Source organism: Ursus arctos, unplaced genomic scaffold (assembly GCF_023065955.2).
Source record: "Ursus arctos isolate Adak ecotype North America unplaced genomic scaffold, UrsArc2.0 scaffold_26, whole genome shotgun sequence".
In the NCBI taxonomy this organism is placed as follows: domain Eukaryota; kingdom Metazoa; phylum Chordata; class Mammalia; order Carnivora; family Ursidae; genus Ursus; species Ursus arctos.
Window position 1 is genome coordinate 22,077,376 of NW_026622941.1, and position 18,325 is coordinate 22,095,700.

The 18,325-nt window shown below is 34.1% G+C and overlaps 1 protein-coding gene across 39 annotated transcripts in view; it reads right to left on the reverse strand.

Moving 5' to 3' along the window:
* SOX5 (SRY-box transcription factor 5) overlaps positions 1 to 18,325 on the reverse strand; it is a 964,448-nt gene that overhangs the window by 341,533 nt on the left and 604,590 nt on the right. Inside the window, exon 1 of one of the 39 annotated variants that reach the window (XM_044385177.3) lies at positions 9,409 to 9,863. The exons of the other annotated variants lie outside the window; for them this stretch is intronic. The gene's annotated coding sequence lies outside the window, so the exon portion shown is untranslated. Of the gene's footprint in view, positions 1 to 9,408; positions 9,864 to 18,325 lie in introns of those variants that run through there. 39 annotated transcript variants of the gene reach the window in all.

Here is an 18,325-nt window from a genome sequence, read left to right on the forward strand (position 1 = left end):
TTGGCAGTTAAAAGAAGGGAAAGAACTAAAATTTCTTTCATCAAAAAATAAACAAAATAAACAAATGATTGCCATTATAACAAATTTACATTTTATTGAAAGTAGGATTACTGTGAATTGTAGAAATATTGGTTATAAGGAAACCACAGACTCCATGACCAAAAGTTCGATATATGCTTAAAGCTTATTAAGAATTGAATAAATTTTACAATTGCTGTGAATCTTGAAACATTTGAGAATTTTTCTTTCCTCACCTCCCCATTCATTTCCAATATCAAACATGCAAAGCGGTAAAAAAAGAAAGTGAAAATATAAAAATATTTCAGTTTTCATTTCCACAATTCTACGAAAGATTTAGATGTGGATTCTCAGACTTATTTACCCCTTAGAATACCTCAAAGGAAGTTGTTTTGTTTTGATGAGCTAATGCCTATAAGGAAATGCACTTAGACACTTTAAAATTAAGCACCCTTTTTGGTATTTGAGTCTGACTAAGAATACTATCAGAGGTTAAAAATATGTGGCAAACAGCGGTTAAGCGTCTGCCTTTGCTCAGGGCGTGATCCCGGCGTTATGGGATCGAGCCCCACATCAGGCTCCTCTGATGTGAGCCTGCTTCTTCCTCTCCCACTCCCCCTGCTTGTGTTCCCTCTCTTGCTGGCTGTCTCTATCTCATAAATAAATTTAAAAAAATATATATATATGTGGCAAATATTCTTAGTAAAATAGAGTTCCCTTTCCTTTCACTACAAGTCTCACATAGAAGCAGTACAGAGTTAAAATTTTTAATTAAAAAAAAAAATTTCTCTTGTATTTGCAACTTGATCTGACCTTGAGAAAGTTGTTATTTTTGCTCGACAAAGAGTGTTTACTGAATCGTCCATTCTTATTCTAGACCAGTGGGAGAGAAGGCAAGAAAGTATTAACGGCCCCACCACTCCCTTCATATATATTACTGATTTTAAAATTTGAAATTTACTACTAAAGAGATGGCTCTAATCATTGCTGAATAATACTATTCTTATTGTGAAAAGTTGCAAAAGAACAGTGTATTCAAGTACTGAAGATACTTTATTAGGAAATAATAGCAGAGTAGAAAAAAATTAAGGGCTTTGGAATCAGACAAACATGGATTCAAATACTGATTCTACTACTTACTAGCTATGAGACTTAGCTTTAATCTGTCTCAATTTATTCATCTTTAAAGGGAGATGTAATATCCACATTTATCACAGAGCAGACACTCAGTAAACTATAGATGTTGTTTACTTTAAAACTTTAAAACTACAGTATTACCTCAACCCCCCCCAAAAAAAAACCCAAAAAACAAAACAAAACAAACAAAAACTCCAAGATAAGGAAAGCAGATTACTTTCTAAGAATTAAACCATAAAATCAACATGAAATACAAAATGTTCTGATAAGAGAAATGCTCCTTGGCCAGGCATACTTCACAATAAACTGATCAGACGTATTAGCAAGTATAAAGAAGAAACAGGAATAGCAGGAAGTCTTGATCACCTGAAGGACAGAGCAAGAGGAGGAAGTGTTGGTGGCTACCAAGCAAGCACCATCTAAGAGAAAAGGAGACTGGGCCATCACATTTCAGGTATCTTCAGTTTTTCTGAGCTCATTACCAAAGTTTACTCCACGTATACTCTTAAGTATGGAGAAAGGAAGAAACTGGAGCTAGAATAGTCCTAGTCTCATTGGCAACACCACATCTATCACCAAATTGAAAAATTAAACTATATGTAATAACTCTACACACTAGCGATATTAACTTCTACTGTCCTGCTTCCGTGCTCTCCAAGCAAACTTCTGACTGTCACGTAGAGAATGGGCTGACAGAACAGATTTAAAGTATTTAAGGTCTTTGTGATTTATCAGAGTAAATCAATAAAAGGACTTTTATTTCTTGTTTTACATTTAGTTTGACTATAAGGAGATTATGCATTTAGCATACAAGCCATAGTAGTTATGGTCTGTGTAGGCATTATCACTGCTGGTGAAATTAATAAATTGGTATTCCGGTCTCTACCTCAGTCTTATGTACAATAAGTCTCTTACTGTCCAAAAACTCCAGGCTGTTGGCAAAAGCTAGAGTCTGAGTTATTAAAACAGAAAGCTAGATCAGCTGGCCTTTCCTAAGTTAATGCAGTTCTATGACCTTCAGAAAGCATGACTTCTTGGCTGATTTCTACTCTTTTAATAGCATTATTAATAATGATTATGAAAATTGAAAGTCCCAAAGTAGACATAAGGTAGATATGGTAAATAGTTAAGACACTGCTACTCTCCTCAAAGCATCTAGTCATTTCAATATCTAAATTATCTTTCTATACCACTGGATAAACAGCCTCTCTCTCTATATATATATCGTTCTACGGAGCAAAAAGCGTAAGGCCTAAAACACTAAACATGAAGGAGTCGTGATGCCAGAAAGCACCTGATCCTAAACAATTACATATTCCATGCTTATTTCAATTTCATTTTCAGATACTTACAGAATGTTCTTAATGTGCCGGAGTTGAGAATATTTTTATACAACTCAGGTAAAAGAGGTTTTAAAGATTGAACAATATTTGGCAATAAAAATGCTCACAGCTCAAAAATAGGCTACTAAATCAGAAAAAAAAACGGCAAATACTTAAATTATGTAGAGAGCTATCAATCTGCTTGATATTTAGTCTGACTCACAGTACTTCTAAAAATATTGATAACAAACTACCAATAATGTTAATTCTTGAGTTTTTGTTCATCTACCAAACTGTTTCATCTTGGACAGGAAGAAAGTCTCATTCATTAAATAAAAAAAAAAAAAGTATTTTCAATGTTATGTTATTGTTTATTTTGGTCTCTATTTTATTTGTTTCTGATTTTTCTTTATTATTTTCTTCCTCTACTACATTTCAGCTAAATTTCTTCTTTTTCTAGTTCCTTGTGGTATAATGTTGTTTATTTGAAATGTTTTCTTAAGACATGCATTTATAGCATAAATTTCACTCTAACATCTGCTTTTGCTGCATCCTGTAGGTTTTGGAAATTTTGTTTTCCTTTTCATTTGTTTTGAGACGTATTTTGATATGTGTTAAAAAAATTTCTTACTACTGAAAAATTTTCTACCTTTGGAATTGTACGTTTCTACTTTCTGTCAAAGTTTGTTTTATGTATGTTGAAATTCTGTTTTATCCATGCATATTAACAATTGTTTCATCTTCTTGAAAAAAAATAATATAGGAAAGTATATAATAATTAAAAAAAAGAAGTCACTGCAACTCTCCATATATTGTTTATCTGGGATACGTAGGGTTCCAATCCCTGAGCTTGCTTACGTGACATGCTGTGTTGCAGTGCAAGGTTGTCTTGGAACAATCTGAGGATCTAGGCTCCAGCATGCTCTTATGTATTCATCCAGAGATGATTTTGTCATTCCTGTGGTAGGTGCTAGACTTGCCAATGAATAAAACTCAGACTTCAAAGAATATGACATGAGACAGACAAATATAATCCACTGTGAAACTAACCTGTGGAGCTATGATGATATAATAGAATCTTTAACTCAGCGTTGTGTGTGAACAAGAAAAATCTTCTTGAAAGAACTGATGTCTAATTTCAGGGCAAAAACACATGTCTAATTTGAACCTTCAAATCATCAACCACCATTTACTGATCACTTACTATGGGCAAGACGCTTATCTAATGCAAATAAAAACGTGTAATTCAAGTTCTCTGCTTTAAAAAGCTTATGCACTGGTTGAGAAGACTTGGAGAAGTAATAATGAAAGACAGTTCAGGTTAAGGGCCAAATGACTGGCCCTACAGCTGAACACCTGAGGGCTTCATGAGGACCAGGGGTCCTGGAATATTTCTGGGAATGGCTGACCAAGTGGATTTGGGGGGAAAAGAGATCAAATGGAAACTCTGGGATAAATGGAGAGGGAATTTCATGTAGGAAGAGTTGATACAAGTAAAGATGCAGAAATAGTCTTACAAAGTACAATGTGAATTTAAGTTTCAAGCTGACTTAGGAAAAAAGGACATCAAGGAATATGAACTAAATCCTATCTTTAGTCTATAGCATTCCTGGACTTGCTGAGTTACATGCATGGAATAGATAAGAAACAGCCTCCCTTATAGGGCCATCTTGCTTTTACATGGAGTCATTTTTCCTTTACTTGTCCTCATAGCAATCTGCACAATCAGGCCAACTCTAGTCCACATGTGAAAGTAATTTAAAAACTCCTGGAGTCCTTGATGATTGGCTAAGGGCTCTCTGTGTGCACTGTCATCACTCTGTAAGTAGGATGTCCCCAACTGTACTCAGACATGTGCAGCAAACTTAGGGGTAGGGTAAAGGGTACGAGACTGCAACATAAACTAAACCACTGATTCTTAACCTTGGCTTCAAACTAGAATTACATGGAGAGGTTTAAAAAATACTGCTGCCTGAGTCCCACTGCCAGACATTCTAATGTTACTGGCTCTGGAGTGGAGACAGAGTATCAGAATTTTTTAAAGCTCCCAGACGATTCTAATGCACAGTCAAGGCTGCAAGCCATTTGCACTAGTCAGAATAACACTCCTCACTCAAGATGTCCCAATTGTGATCCCGAAGCTTGTGAATATGTTACTTTACAAGGCAAAAGGGACTTTGCAGATGTGATTACGTTAAGGATCTTGATATGAGGAGATTATTTTGGATATTCTGGGTGGGCCCAAAGTAATTAAAAAGATCCCTATTAAGAGGGGAGGCAGGAGGATCAGAATCAGAGAAAGACTGAACAATACTATGCAGTTGGCTTTGAAAATGGATGAATTGCGGCCATGAGCCAAGGAATAAAGGTGGCCTCTAAAAGCTAGAAAAGGTGATGAAATAGATTCTTGCCTTAAACTTCTAGAAGCAATGAGCCTGGCCAACACCCTGATTGCAAGACTTCTGACCTCCAGAATTGTCAGCGAATACATTTGTATTGTTTCAACCTCTGAACTTGTGCTGTTACAACAGCAACAGGAAACTAATCTATGGTGTACACGTATTTCTTTCACAGTTGGTATTTTCTCAATCTGAAACCATCCTAACCCAGATATACCCTTGCCTGTTCTCTCTCTTCATTTAGTGCCGACATCATTTCCCAGTGAAGTCTTCCTTGATTGCTCTTCCTAAACCAACACTTCCTTGCTCTTTTTAGCACCTTGTCCCTCCAACATATTTATTTATTATCTGTCTCTCCCACTATAAGACCCAAGAGGGGAGATTTTATTTTTGTTGACAGCTACATCCCCAGGACTTAGAATCCTTTCTGAAGATAGTTGTTTGTCAACAAATACTTGTTTCATAAAAGCTACCATCTAAAACCAACTCTCTTACTATTCTAACTATGAGAAGTTGTAAGATCTAGTCTTACAGGACAAACATACTTAGAAAATGTCTTAATATTGTCAGAAATAAAGGAAATCCATCCCAGTGCTAACAGTATCCTTTTAAATAAGTTCTATGTAAAAGAATTGGTAAACCTGGTTAAATTAGGTTTGTAAAATACTCGTGAAAACAATCTTAGTGACTTTTTAAATGTGTATGTAAAAAACCATAAACATGAAGTAACTTTATGGAAGACTGCTACATAGTTAATTAATACCAAAGCTATTACTGAGGAATCACCTATGTACTGCTTTAGAATATGTTCTTTGATGCAATTCTAAAAAATGAAAGCACATGCAAAGTGAAAGGAATTCAGATATGGAACAAACATAAAATGGAAGACTTAGAATAGGGATTGCTTTCGTTATGTAATAGCTTCTTTCCTTCTCTAGATACTTTAACCTTTGACTAAGTCAGAGATAAAGTCCTAGGAAGCAGTGCCTTCTACTGGTTATTCATTTGGAATGATGATATTATTTCTTTTAAGGTTTGCAGTTATGTATTTAAAAATGCAAAAAAAAAAAAAATCCATAAAGAACAAACTCAAATTCCAAGTTTTCTACAAAGCCTTCCCTTACCGTCACAGTTGAAGTGACTTCACCCCACCTCAAACCACATCATCAACTCATATTATTAGTCCACATGAAAAACTGAACATCAGTATAACCTGTGACACTCATTTAATAGTTTTTTTCTTTACTTCTTAGTACAAAGTGTCTAAAACTAGAACACGAACACTTGAAAAGAAAGGATACAATTTTTCAAATTTCTGAAATTCCCCATGACATGCAGCATGTCTTGCACTTAATAAGATTTCAGTAAGTACAGGTCTATTTGCAACCATTTCACCTGATGTTTCCAAGATTAATGCTAAAGATATGATTGCATGATAAAGGTCTTTCCAACTTGTGCTGTGTACCACCCCGCCCCGCAAATAGTCTAATCCTCTATGCTGAATGAGATACAATTAATTATGTGGAAGCACAATTCCTAGCACATAGTTGGCACACACTGTATTTTTCATGAATAAATAAGTGAATTGCATGAGTGTCTATTTTGTGCCAGGCAATTTATCTTTATGTTGTGGAGGAAACAGGCAACTTAGAAATGAAGACCCTTCTGCTTCACTGTTAAGGAAATACAGTTTAGATGGAAATAGAAGTCATATACCCACTCATCCATTCATTCGTTAATGGAAAAACATTTATTGAAAGACTACCATGTGCCCGCAGATAACAATGTAATTAAGAAATCAATAAATAATATTTTAAGGTAAATGACTTTTTATAAATGTGAGTACTAGGAAAGACAAACAAAAGAGAGAGGATTCTCACTAAAATAATCAGAGAATGCTTCCTACAAATTACAAGAATTCAACAGGGTAATGAAGGATGGGTCCAATGTCAATAGACGAAGAGAAGATGCCGGACAGGAAAAATGACATTAACAAATTAAAGAAATTTATAGAAAGTTACGGGATGGTGAGTTGAATGGTTTAGTTAAAGCAGGAGATTCTAGGAGAAGTAAATGCATATAAGGATGAAAGGCAGGGGCCAGAGAGTGATTCGGATTAAATACTATCACTTTTAGAAAGTGAAACCGAAGGCAGAAGGGAGCTGGTGATGGTTTGTGAGCCACAGATTAACACCATCAAAAAAATTGTATTTTAGAAAGAAAAACCCTCAGAAATTAGCAACTGATAGAAGGTTGAGGGTAGGGACCAGGAAAGGAGAATGAGTGAGTGCGATAATTCAAAGATAAAGAGATTACTGGACTGTATAATTTAGAGAATACTGCTAATAAGAAAAATATAAAAATTAGAAAGAAAGGCCAATTTGGAAGAAAATATGAAATTCAGTTTTAGAAATAAATATTTGTTGATTGTGAGATTTTAAAAAAGAAATAGCAGGTTATCAGAAAATGCAGAACTCTCGTGGAAGTAACTAAGGCACAATGCTCTCTGAAACACAAGTAGAGCGTTAACCAATAATTGTAATTATTTCTCATTGACTTCTTCCACAATGCTCCAAGTCAGTATTTTTATTCTTCTTGTTTTATAAAATAGGAAACTGAGTCATAAATTGGTTAAATATCTTTTGTTACACTATTTGGTCTTCGCACTGTAATAGGCAGCAGCTCAAGCCCAGAATTGTCTCTCCAAGGGAAAAACTGGAAAAAAAATAGAGCAAGGGGGAGGAAATCTTGCAGTCCATCCTACTTTGGGGGAGCAGTGTATAAAAAGGATTAACAAAAAAGACAGAGAAGTCAAAGTGATAAGCAAGCAGCATAATTATTCTTTAAACAATTCTACAAAAATAAACATTCTGAATATGAACTTTAAAAATTCTGGACCATGACATTTATTTAACTTATAACTTCCACTAATTGCTCTCCTAAATGCTTGTTTTTAATATTTACTCCCTCATGTTGAATTTTAAGCATAGCACTATGAATGTATTTTTGAAGTGATAGAAAATATTTGAAGGGATGCATCTTAAGCGAACAATAAATACGGGGTATTAAAAAATAAAATAAAAATCATCAGTCCTTCATATCCACAGTTCATACTATTTTTCTATAAGTTATGAACCTCAAGTTTTTCTAGTAATAAGACTGTTTGTTTGAGACATCTACATTTACTTGTCTGGTCTCTTTTGTAATTAAGGCTGTTGAAAGAAAGCTAATCAAGATTAGGAATTAAACTCGTTTATCAAAGATATTTCACAGTAGAATGTTACTTATCTAATAAGGGTTATCAACATAGACATTTAGCATGAAGAGACAGGTTTTGATCCAAATGAGTGAAACAACGAACACTACTGTGTGATATATAAACATAGAATTACACAGAATTAGCATATTGTTTTATTAAGAAAAAATAATTTGTTACTCTTATCTATGAATTTCAATTATTGTTATTCATACTTTATGGTTCATGCTTTCTTCTTCCCTCTTACATGTTTTGAACATCTTCATTTTCCTTCTAAGAGTCAGCTTTGTGTTTACTTTGTGAACATTCCATGTAAATTTTATAACGAGTCTGTCATATATAATATTCAGAAGGCTTTTAAGTTGAAATTTTATTTGTTGTAAACATGCAGTATTTCAAACTTGTATAATTTTTTTCTCTTATCTATAAATCCTCTTTGCTATCAGTTTCTGATACAGAACATGCCAATCTCTATACTTCTCTACCCTTTGCTTCCCACATACAAAGACCTCATTCATTATATTGTTATTTAGAAGCATGAACAAGTTCATCAGGTCCTGGCATACACTATAAATGGAAGTAGAAACACAGATTTCATAGAAATATAAAAACAGAAAACACAGAGTAGTAAATAAGACTAGATTCCCTTGTAATCCTTAGTATACATTTCACCAGAGTAGAAACTTATTTCTACTGGTATTTATAAACAAAACTTACCATAACGTTGAAATCTAAAAACAAAAGTAATTTTTGAGCTACAGCTGCTTAACAATAAATTCATTATTCTGTTCAGAAATAAAATTTCAATTTACAGAAAAAATTTTAATATATGATATAAAAGTTTAAACTGTATTTAAAATTGTGTTAATATAAACTGTTATAGTCACCAAGAAGGTTCAAAATGACCTTTACCAAGGCTGTTCCCTGTATTTACCTTGTTCTATGTTTAGTTTCTGAGATGTTCTCTGCATTGAGATCAAGTAGTTCATTATACCATCCCTTCTTTCTGATAAGAAAAGCACCACTCTTAACTTCTTCAACACCTTTTTGCCCTTCTCTTTACTGGCATCTCTGCGCTTACTAAATAGTTTTCTCCAGCCTTGTCCAGCCCACCAAAGAGTCAGAGATGGAGGGAAGAATAAGAACAAGCAAAAAATGAGGAAGCACACTGTTCTTTGCCAAAGGAGTGGAAAACAAAAATTAAAACAAAACAAAAAAAAAATCAGAAGTTAAAGAGAGAGAAGACTTAGTAATAGAATTCAATTCTTTTCAGTACCTGAAAGGAATCAGTGCCTCTTTATGAGTTGGACACAGGATATTTCAAAAATGCTTGAATTAATGTGCCTAAAGTAAGCAATAAAAGTAACTTTAAAAGTCCATTTGTTTTTGTTTTCTAAACAAGACAGACAGATAACCAAAGGTAAGCATTTAGGAACAGTTTATGATAGCAAAATTCCATCCTACGATGATTCAGAACTCAAAATTTGATTCTTTTTCTACTTTCCTTCTCTTACTATTCCAATAATAATTGCAAATCACTGAAAATTCACTCCAAAATTAGACCATGTGTCACTGGATGAAGACTCTCAGAAAATTTTCTAAATAAAGAGATTGCTTTATTATGAGTAACGTAATAGCTGGGATCTAGAGCCAAAATTTGTCTAAACAAATGATTCTGCCAGCTAAAACTTCTCATCTTTATGTTTTATTGTGTTATTTTAACATGAATCCACACTTACTAAGTGCCTAAAACAATAGTATTCCTGATAAATAAAAAGGTAGGAAGGGTATTAAATTTAATTACACTGTACTGTAATCATTCCAAAATATTCTAATAGTTAGAAAAGTTAGCATTCATTCTAAGTCTGACAAGACTGAAGGAAAACTGGTTACAAGAACATTTATGATTCCGAAATACAAAGTCACTTTCATAAAGAGAAGAGCTAGCAAATGTTTTTACAGAATTCTGAATTTTTTTGAAAAAGTTGCTGAAACTTTCTCATGATTTACAACACAAGAATATAGTAATAAGCACTTTCCACTTTAAAAAAATCCTAACTTTATTTGACTTGTTTAATAATTATTAATAATTTTATTTCCTTGACTCAAAAATAGAAAGACCTCAGTCTGAGTTATTAACCATTTGATCACAGAATCTTTTAAATTGTCAAATACACTAAATTTCAACCAAAACTACCTGAAGAAAACATAAAAAATGATTAAGACTTTTAAATGTGGAAGAGAAATTTCTTTTAAGTTCAGGGCAAAATGACCAATTACAGAAGTTTGGAAGAAAACAATACAAAACTATAATTGTTAATTTGTTGTGAATTATATAATTCATGTATTGCAATACATTTGTCATTAATCAGAAATAAACAGAAAAAGAACATTCAACCTTCAGCCATCTACAGGTTAAAAGTGTCAAAGTCCTTTTGTGCTGATTATTTATAAATTACTTTGAATAATCTAGCATTAGGATTTGTGGTTCTAAAACTTGTTATTACAGCTAGAAAGGGTATACTTTTTGAGGAAATAAAAAGCTTTTTCCATTTGAGTATGGGTTTTGCCTTTCTGACAGCTCCAAGTCCACAGGATGTGGAGGGATGATTTAAATTTTACATCAAAATTGTGACTGCACTAGACTTTTTTCCCCCTTCTCAAGGGAGGCATTGTTCTTGCCTTTCCATAACCAGGCGTGACAGCGCCAGACTGGAGTCATACGGCTGGTCTCTGAGTCAGCGTGAAAGTGCTCACCTCCTGAGTCTCCCCAGATGCTCGGCTCCTTGTGAGTCTGAAAGCTGAGCACTGAGTAGCCACATACTCCATTCCTGGGACAGATAGAGGATTGGAGGGAAAAAAATCTAGGGATTAACAAAAACTATCTCTTCTAGCACATGCTATAAAACTCTTTTATCAAGAGTTTAATAAGAAGTAACAATTGTTTAAAAACAAAACAAAACAAAACTGTATTTAGTATGAGTACCACTTCCCTGAACCAAAAGTTGGGACGAATTGTTGAACAAGGTGTTGTGTGCTTCTGAGTTAAAGAAATAAAGAAAGTCTAAAAAATCAAAAGCCTTTTAGATTTTTCTGAGACACATGGTTGCCACATGTATAAATTTCAGGTTATAGACAGCTGGATAGAATAGTGAAAGAATATTGTATGAAATGCATATCTATTCTCCAGATCTCTAAAGAAGTACCTTTAAAAATTGTCTGTAGAATCCCTGGAAAGGGACCATCTTTTCTGCTATCAGAATAAGTGGTAATGAAACAGGGATGAATTCTATTTCTATTGTTCTGTCCTTGAATGAACCTTTCAGGGAAGCTTGAGAAGTGCCTGTGTCTTGTGTACACGTGCAACTGTGTGTGCGTGCGCATGTGCATGGGAGAGAGACAGAGACAGAGACAGAGAAAGAAAGAGGCAGAGGCAGAGAGACAGGAAGAAGAGGGGTGGGAGGAGAAGACTTTACTGTCTAATAATATGTTAATGGAAATTAACAGTCTTTCTTTTCTTATGGAACCTGTCTATTAAAGATTGGACAGCACCATCTTAATCATAATCATATGCTAACAACTTTCATTCACTGTCTAATTTAAAATAACTGGTTGAAAGTTTTATGTATTTTGAAGAAAAAAATTAAAAAACAGAAGCAAACTCCTCCCAAATTGTTAGCCCATAAAAACTAAAGAAAAAAAAAAAAAAGCCAAAACTAAAGGAAAAAAAAAGCCAAAGGAAATGTACTTCCTACATATTACTACTACAGTGAGTAGCATTAATCTCTTAGTTATTGCTTTCCAAAATAATGCCAATTTTTTTCATGTTGTTCTTATGAGGATATGAGTGTCTATGTTCGTATATGCACATATATGTGGTCATATATAATAACCTATAAAAATAGTTCACCATAATCACAGTGAAAGAAAATAGATTTTCACTTATGAACATCACTAGTCAAGTGAGGTGCATATTCAAAAACAAAAAAAACGTCAGTTTTAAGTAGGAAAGAATATTTATTTAGCTTAATGATATTAATCCCTCTGTAAAATATCATGTCACTTATTTTAATGACTTGGTCATTTTGACTCTCCCAGGAGACTCTCCCTATGGCAGAACTGCAAATAGGATATAAAATTTTATTTTCCAAAATAATATCCTTAAGTACTTATTTTGAGCCTCCCTCTCTCCCTTTCTCCTATCTCCTTATCTGAGCTTCCTCCTAAAGTGCCCACCCTTCACTCACGCTCTCTCTCTCCCCTCTCACATTACTGGCTAAGTCTAAATAAATAGCAAATTGTTCCATAATCAAAAATGACTTATTCTTAGCATGGTGTATGTCTTGAAATAAAATCTGTGGCATGTTTAATTTATTTAGGATCTAATAATGATGACAAAAATAATTAAGTAACCAATCTAGTTTTAATTTCTTTTGTTTTCAAAGGTCATTGTGAAATCAAGCAAGTTAAGCCTTCAAAAGCAAACCTCTGGAGAATAGTGTATGTGTGTGTGTGTGTGTGTGTGTGTGTGTGTGTGTGTGTGTGTGTGTGTTTTCCCCCAGCAGAAATGAGAAAGGAGGCTCACAGCTAAAAGGAATACTGAACATTGGCATCAGATTTGTGGAGAATGACTGTCTAAGTAGTCCAACGAAGAAAAATATTATGACCCCTACCCTCTTTGGAATCCAGATAACCCTGACAAGGAAAAGTTTATAAACTGTTAAACTGGGGCCAATTTAGGGGACTCTTTCTTTCCACGCCCCATACAGATTTGGTTACAGCTTGTTCCTACAACAGCTGTTGAAAAATGAACGAAGTAGAAAATATTTATGTTATATTCAAAATAGACAGCAAAGAACATATATACAGTGCAAAAATCTTTCCTAGGAAAACTTCTGATGTGAGGGACAGGCATACGAGGCACAGACGAATTTTCTGAACCTCCCGATAAAATGAAGAATTTGCCATTATAATCATGAAAAGTCCAAAAGTAAGGGTGCAGTGCCAAAGACGATGAGCATCTATCAACCCAAACTCCAAAACAGCGGGATGCAGCTATGGCTGATGTTCTAAGAATGCTGAGCCTCTTCTTGGTTCCTTTCATGCCAAAGCTTCTTTGCTTGGATGAATATGAATTAAATCCATAAGCTTTCTTATTTTTCTAGCTTGACCTCTAAACTCATTTTACGTCTTAACTGTTTATCTTCTTCCCCCATTAATCTTTTTGGTTTTAGCACGTTCCCTGTTGTTTTTAGAGGGAAAGAACTTTAAAAGCATGGTTCCTACTGCCACTGTGGACAAATTAGGAATGTTAGCTCTTTTCTATAAATGGGTACGAACTGCTCAGTAGTAAACTAAAGGCTACCTGTTTCTTGCCCCTGAAATAAAAATTCAAAGGATATGCCATTTACCATACAGAAGAAAGTCATCACACTCCTATACAGATAGGATAGTATGAAGACATAAAAAGATCTCACTACAAGGTTTACAGCAGATTTCACACAGGGCTAACAGGAATGTCACTATCAAATTTCCATTAAAAAATTTAAAGTCTGTCATATAGATAAACTCTCTGAAATAAATAGGTTTTCCTATTTACTTCCTCTTTTCTCTCAGTTCTATGGCTAAGGACGTACAACGTAGACGTTCTTTAAAATACTATGTCACTATCATAGAAATGTCTAATTTTAGATAATTTTAGTCGGTAATAAAGCTGAGTTCTTTCTTATTTTGTTTAAGATAGAGTTGATAAGAAATTTCACTGATTAACATAATCCATTTACCTATATCACCATAAAATCTGTCAGTACAAAAACACAAAAAGTTTAAAGGGGTTCTCTTTACAAATCCATAAAAGAAAACTAACCCAACCAAAGCATCAAAAACTTTCAAGCTGGCATCTAGCACTTCAATAGCGTTTACCATTTACCGTTTTATAGGTACTATGCGATATTCTCTGCTGTTCTGTAGTATTTCCCTTGAAGCTTAACAAAGACCCAGCTGTATAAACCAGTTCTGTCAAAGAACATAGCTAAGGGATGGATAAAACAGGGAGGGGTGTCTTACCGGCTGACCACTGTCTGAGCTTATGAGGATAAAGGAGCCTTGGTGGAGAAAAGTAATCATCCATTGCCTTTTTTTTTTTTTTAACCTCATTACCACATGCTAAAACATTTTTTTTCCACTACCCAAACACTCTATTCCAATCCCCCCATGACTGAAAGATCTTTGTGTTCCAAAGGGGACAGATTGCTCCCCAACATCCTTTTCCCTCTTCTTGTTTTTGTTTGTTTGTTTTGTTTTGTTTGTTTGTTATGCTGATTTTATGTTTATGGAGGCATGATCATTTAAAGACTTCCTAAAATACTGGCTTCCTCTCCATTAAACCATCCACATGCAGGTCCCTGAAAACATTTTTAATGGCTAAATAAACCTACTTGTTTTGGATTCCTTTTTACCAAAATATTATCAACAGCTTTCCATCGCGAGATCGTTATTTCTGCTAAGGACTCTAGAAAATGATCTATTCCTTTAAAAGACAGTAAAGCATCTATAATTGAGGTAGGATAAGTGTTGAAACCCAACATGTATCTTAACATTTTAAAGAATGTTTCCATAAAATCCTTACTTCAAAGAGGGTTGGCTGCATGCACACTCAGAGTGAGATAGGGTCCTGAAGTCTGAAGGAAAGTTTAGACTAAGCTAATTAATCCTTTCAAAACCTTGCTCTCATGTGTCCAAGAACACCAAACCATGGAGAAGATTTTCCAGAGATTTAAATACGCATTTCCTATTTTCGAGTTTGTCATTCTTACATACTCTGCTGACATTATTTATAAAGGACTGAAGCCAAATCCCAGTCAAAAAGAGCTACCGTAAGTGCACTGGTTAAAGAGTCAGTGGAACACATTAAATGCCCCAGGAAATCCCTGGGCAAGTGCCACCAGAACTTATATGGAGACAACATATCAACTCTAGAGTGAGTTCTATTTCAGGGTGTCCTTTGAGGTTGGGACAAATATTTGAATGTTATTAAATCCTCTATTTATTCAAAGCCTGCTGCAGCTGCACTCCAAGCCTTCTTCATACTGCCCCGTCAATGACCTACAGGGATTATCCTTTTTCAGATGGGGTAAAATAGGATTCTTTCACCGATCTGTATACTTTTCTGTTCAATGTGAATGTATATTTATAATACAAACTGTATTTTCTTTAGAGTGAACTATGAACTATCGTTGCTTTCAGAGCCTAAGTCTTCCCGTATCCGTGGCTGGTACAGGTACTGGAGCAACAGTCCTTCATATTCCACCTTGCTGCATGTAGTAGTCTAGTTTCAGAAATAATCAAGTCATTTTCTTCTAATAAATATTTGGTTCTTATGAAACCATCTGAACATACCGAAGTTTATCAAGCCAACACCTGCCTATGTCATATTCCAATTATCATAGAGAAGCAATGCAACACGGAGACAAAAAAATGCGCCACTGCAAAAGGAAGCAATGTGTAAAAAGTCACTTTACCATCACGAACTTCTCACCATGTCTTTCGTTAAAATACTTACTAAACTGTCCAGAAATGTTTGTTGATAATCTATCCAAGTTTTACAAAACCCACCAAAATATTATTTCCAAAAAGAAAACTAAACCACTAAAGATAGCACCATTCTGTGATATCTTAAGAAAACTAATACTAAGTAAAATGATTATTATATATAGACCAAATGTTCTTGACATCAATATACTTTCCAAAGAGAATATTTTAATTATACTATAGCATATCTTTATGCTTACAAATTTTTTACTTAAATGAGTAGCAGAATCTTAAATCTGCTCAAACGTGTTGTCTTATGTTTTTCTTCCACCTCTTTGCGTTCTTGTTATTTTAAATCACTTATTAATAAAAGCTTATAATGATTCAAATATCTATAGAAATACCTTCAAGATAATACATGCCTGTTATTTACATCTCCTTGCAAAAAAATAAGAACAATAGTATCGTGGGAGGCATCTGAAGATATATTCTAGGACATATTTTTTCACTTTGGTTTCAGAGAAGTATGAATGACTCTCATTAATTGTGCACTGATATGTGCCAATCACTGACCTAGATGCTTTGCATGCATTATTTCTTGTCATCATAAAAACTCTCTATTGGACTACTGACTAAAATGTAAGAGCTAAAATCATAAACTTTTGAGAGGGAAATGAGTAAATCTTCATGACCTTGGGTTCAACAATGGTTTCTTAGATTTGACACCAAAAGTAAAAGTGACAAAAGAAAAAATAGATAAATGAACTTCCTCAAAATTAAAAACTTTTGTGCTGGACATAACTACAAAGAAAGTGGGAAAAAAACCCTAAAAATGGGCAAAAATACTTGCAAATCATACATTTGATAGGGGACTTGCATCCAGAATATATAAAGACTTCTAACAACTCATGTGTTTATATATACATACATATTTATATAAATTTACATATTAGTTTATAAAGAACTATGGTACAACTCCTGTAATAAAAAGACAACAATCCATTTTTTAAATGGGCAAAAGATCTGAATAGACATTTCTTCAAAGAAGATAGTACAAATCACCCATAAGCACTTAAGAAAATATTCACTATCATTAGTCATTAGGAAAATGCAAACCAAAACCACAGTATGATACCACTTCTCATCCACTGAAATAGCTAAAATAAAACGGTCAGACAATAACAAGGATTGGAGAGGATGTGGAGACACTAGAACTATCATAGATTGCCAGTAGGAACGTAAAATAGTGCTGCTGCTTTGGAAAACTTGGGAAATTTTTAATAGTGAAACACAAAGTTATCATAGGGCCCAGCAATTCTCCCTTCCAGGTGTACATCTAAGAGAAATGAAAGCTTATGTCCACAGAAAAACTCATACATAAACATGCATTGCAGTGTTATTCATAATAGCCAAGAGAGTGGAAGCAACCCAAATATCTACCCATTGATGAACGGAAAAACAAACTGTGCCACACCCATGCAACCCAATATTATTTGGTTTAAGAAACGAATGCTGGTACATGCTACAACATGAGTGAACTGAAGGGAAAGAAGCCAGTCACAAACGACACACAATATACGATTCCATGGGTACGAAATGTCAAGAATAGACGAGTCTGTATGTATAGCAGATCAGTGGTCGCCCAGGACAGGAGGTATGATGGGGACGGAAGAGATCGAGGAGGATCTACTGATGGGCATAAGATGGCTTTCAGAGTGATGAAAATATTCTAAAATTAAATTGTGCTGATACTTGCACAAAACTTCATGAATATGCTAAAAACCAGTGAGTTATATACTAAATGAGCTTAGTATAATAATTTCAATAAAGCAATTTTTTAAAACTACAAAGTAGACATTATTGCCTCCATTTTATCTATAGAAACTAGCTCAGAGCTGTTACATAATTTGATAAAAGTCTCACTGAACTAGAATTTGGAGCCAGACCTGACCCAAATATCATCGCATTTTCATTATAGAACATCTTTTTTTATGAAGGAACTTAAATATATGCTTTAAAACTGATTCTTTTTCTCCAAAAAGTTAGAAGTATATTTATCATTTCTGTTGCTTTTATTTGGATACAAGCTTTTATGGAACATCGTGGTTAGACCTACATTAAGTAAATGTCCTTTTTTTCTTCTTCTGACATTCTTTCATTAGGTTTTTGTTGTTGTTGTTGTTGTTGTTGTTGTTGTTTTAAGTACATTCTTTGCAACATCATCTTTTTGAAAACATGATAAGCAAATATTTAATGAGCGTTCTGAAAGAAAACCACTGTACAGAATCACAACTCATTCCTAAGGTACCTAGGACACATGATATTCTGTTCTGCCATTTCTTTTCAGTGGTATGTTATCAATTTTTACATTGATTCTTACTAATTTCTTCATCTAAATGTTTAGAAAAGATATGTGTTATCATGCTGTCATCATAGTTCAATCTGTAGGAGTTTACCCAGTATATCAATCTTGTGAACACAGGTAAAGTTTTAGGAAGGTGACCTAACCTCCAGTTTATCTGAAAAAACTTCTAAAGAATTCACAATCTTTGTAAGTAATTTGTAGGTTAATCTCCAAAATAATTATCACTAGGTGTTAATATGTGTTTTTCCCATCTTCAGGGTTCAAGATCAATCCATTTCCTATGAAATCAACTATTGCT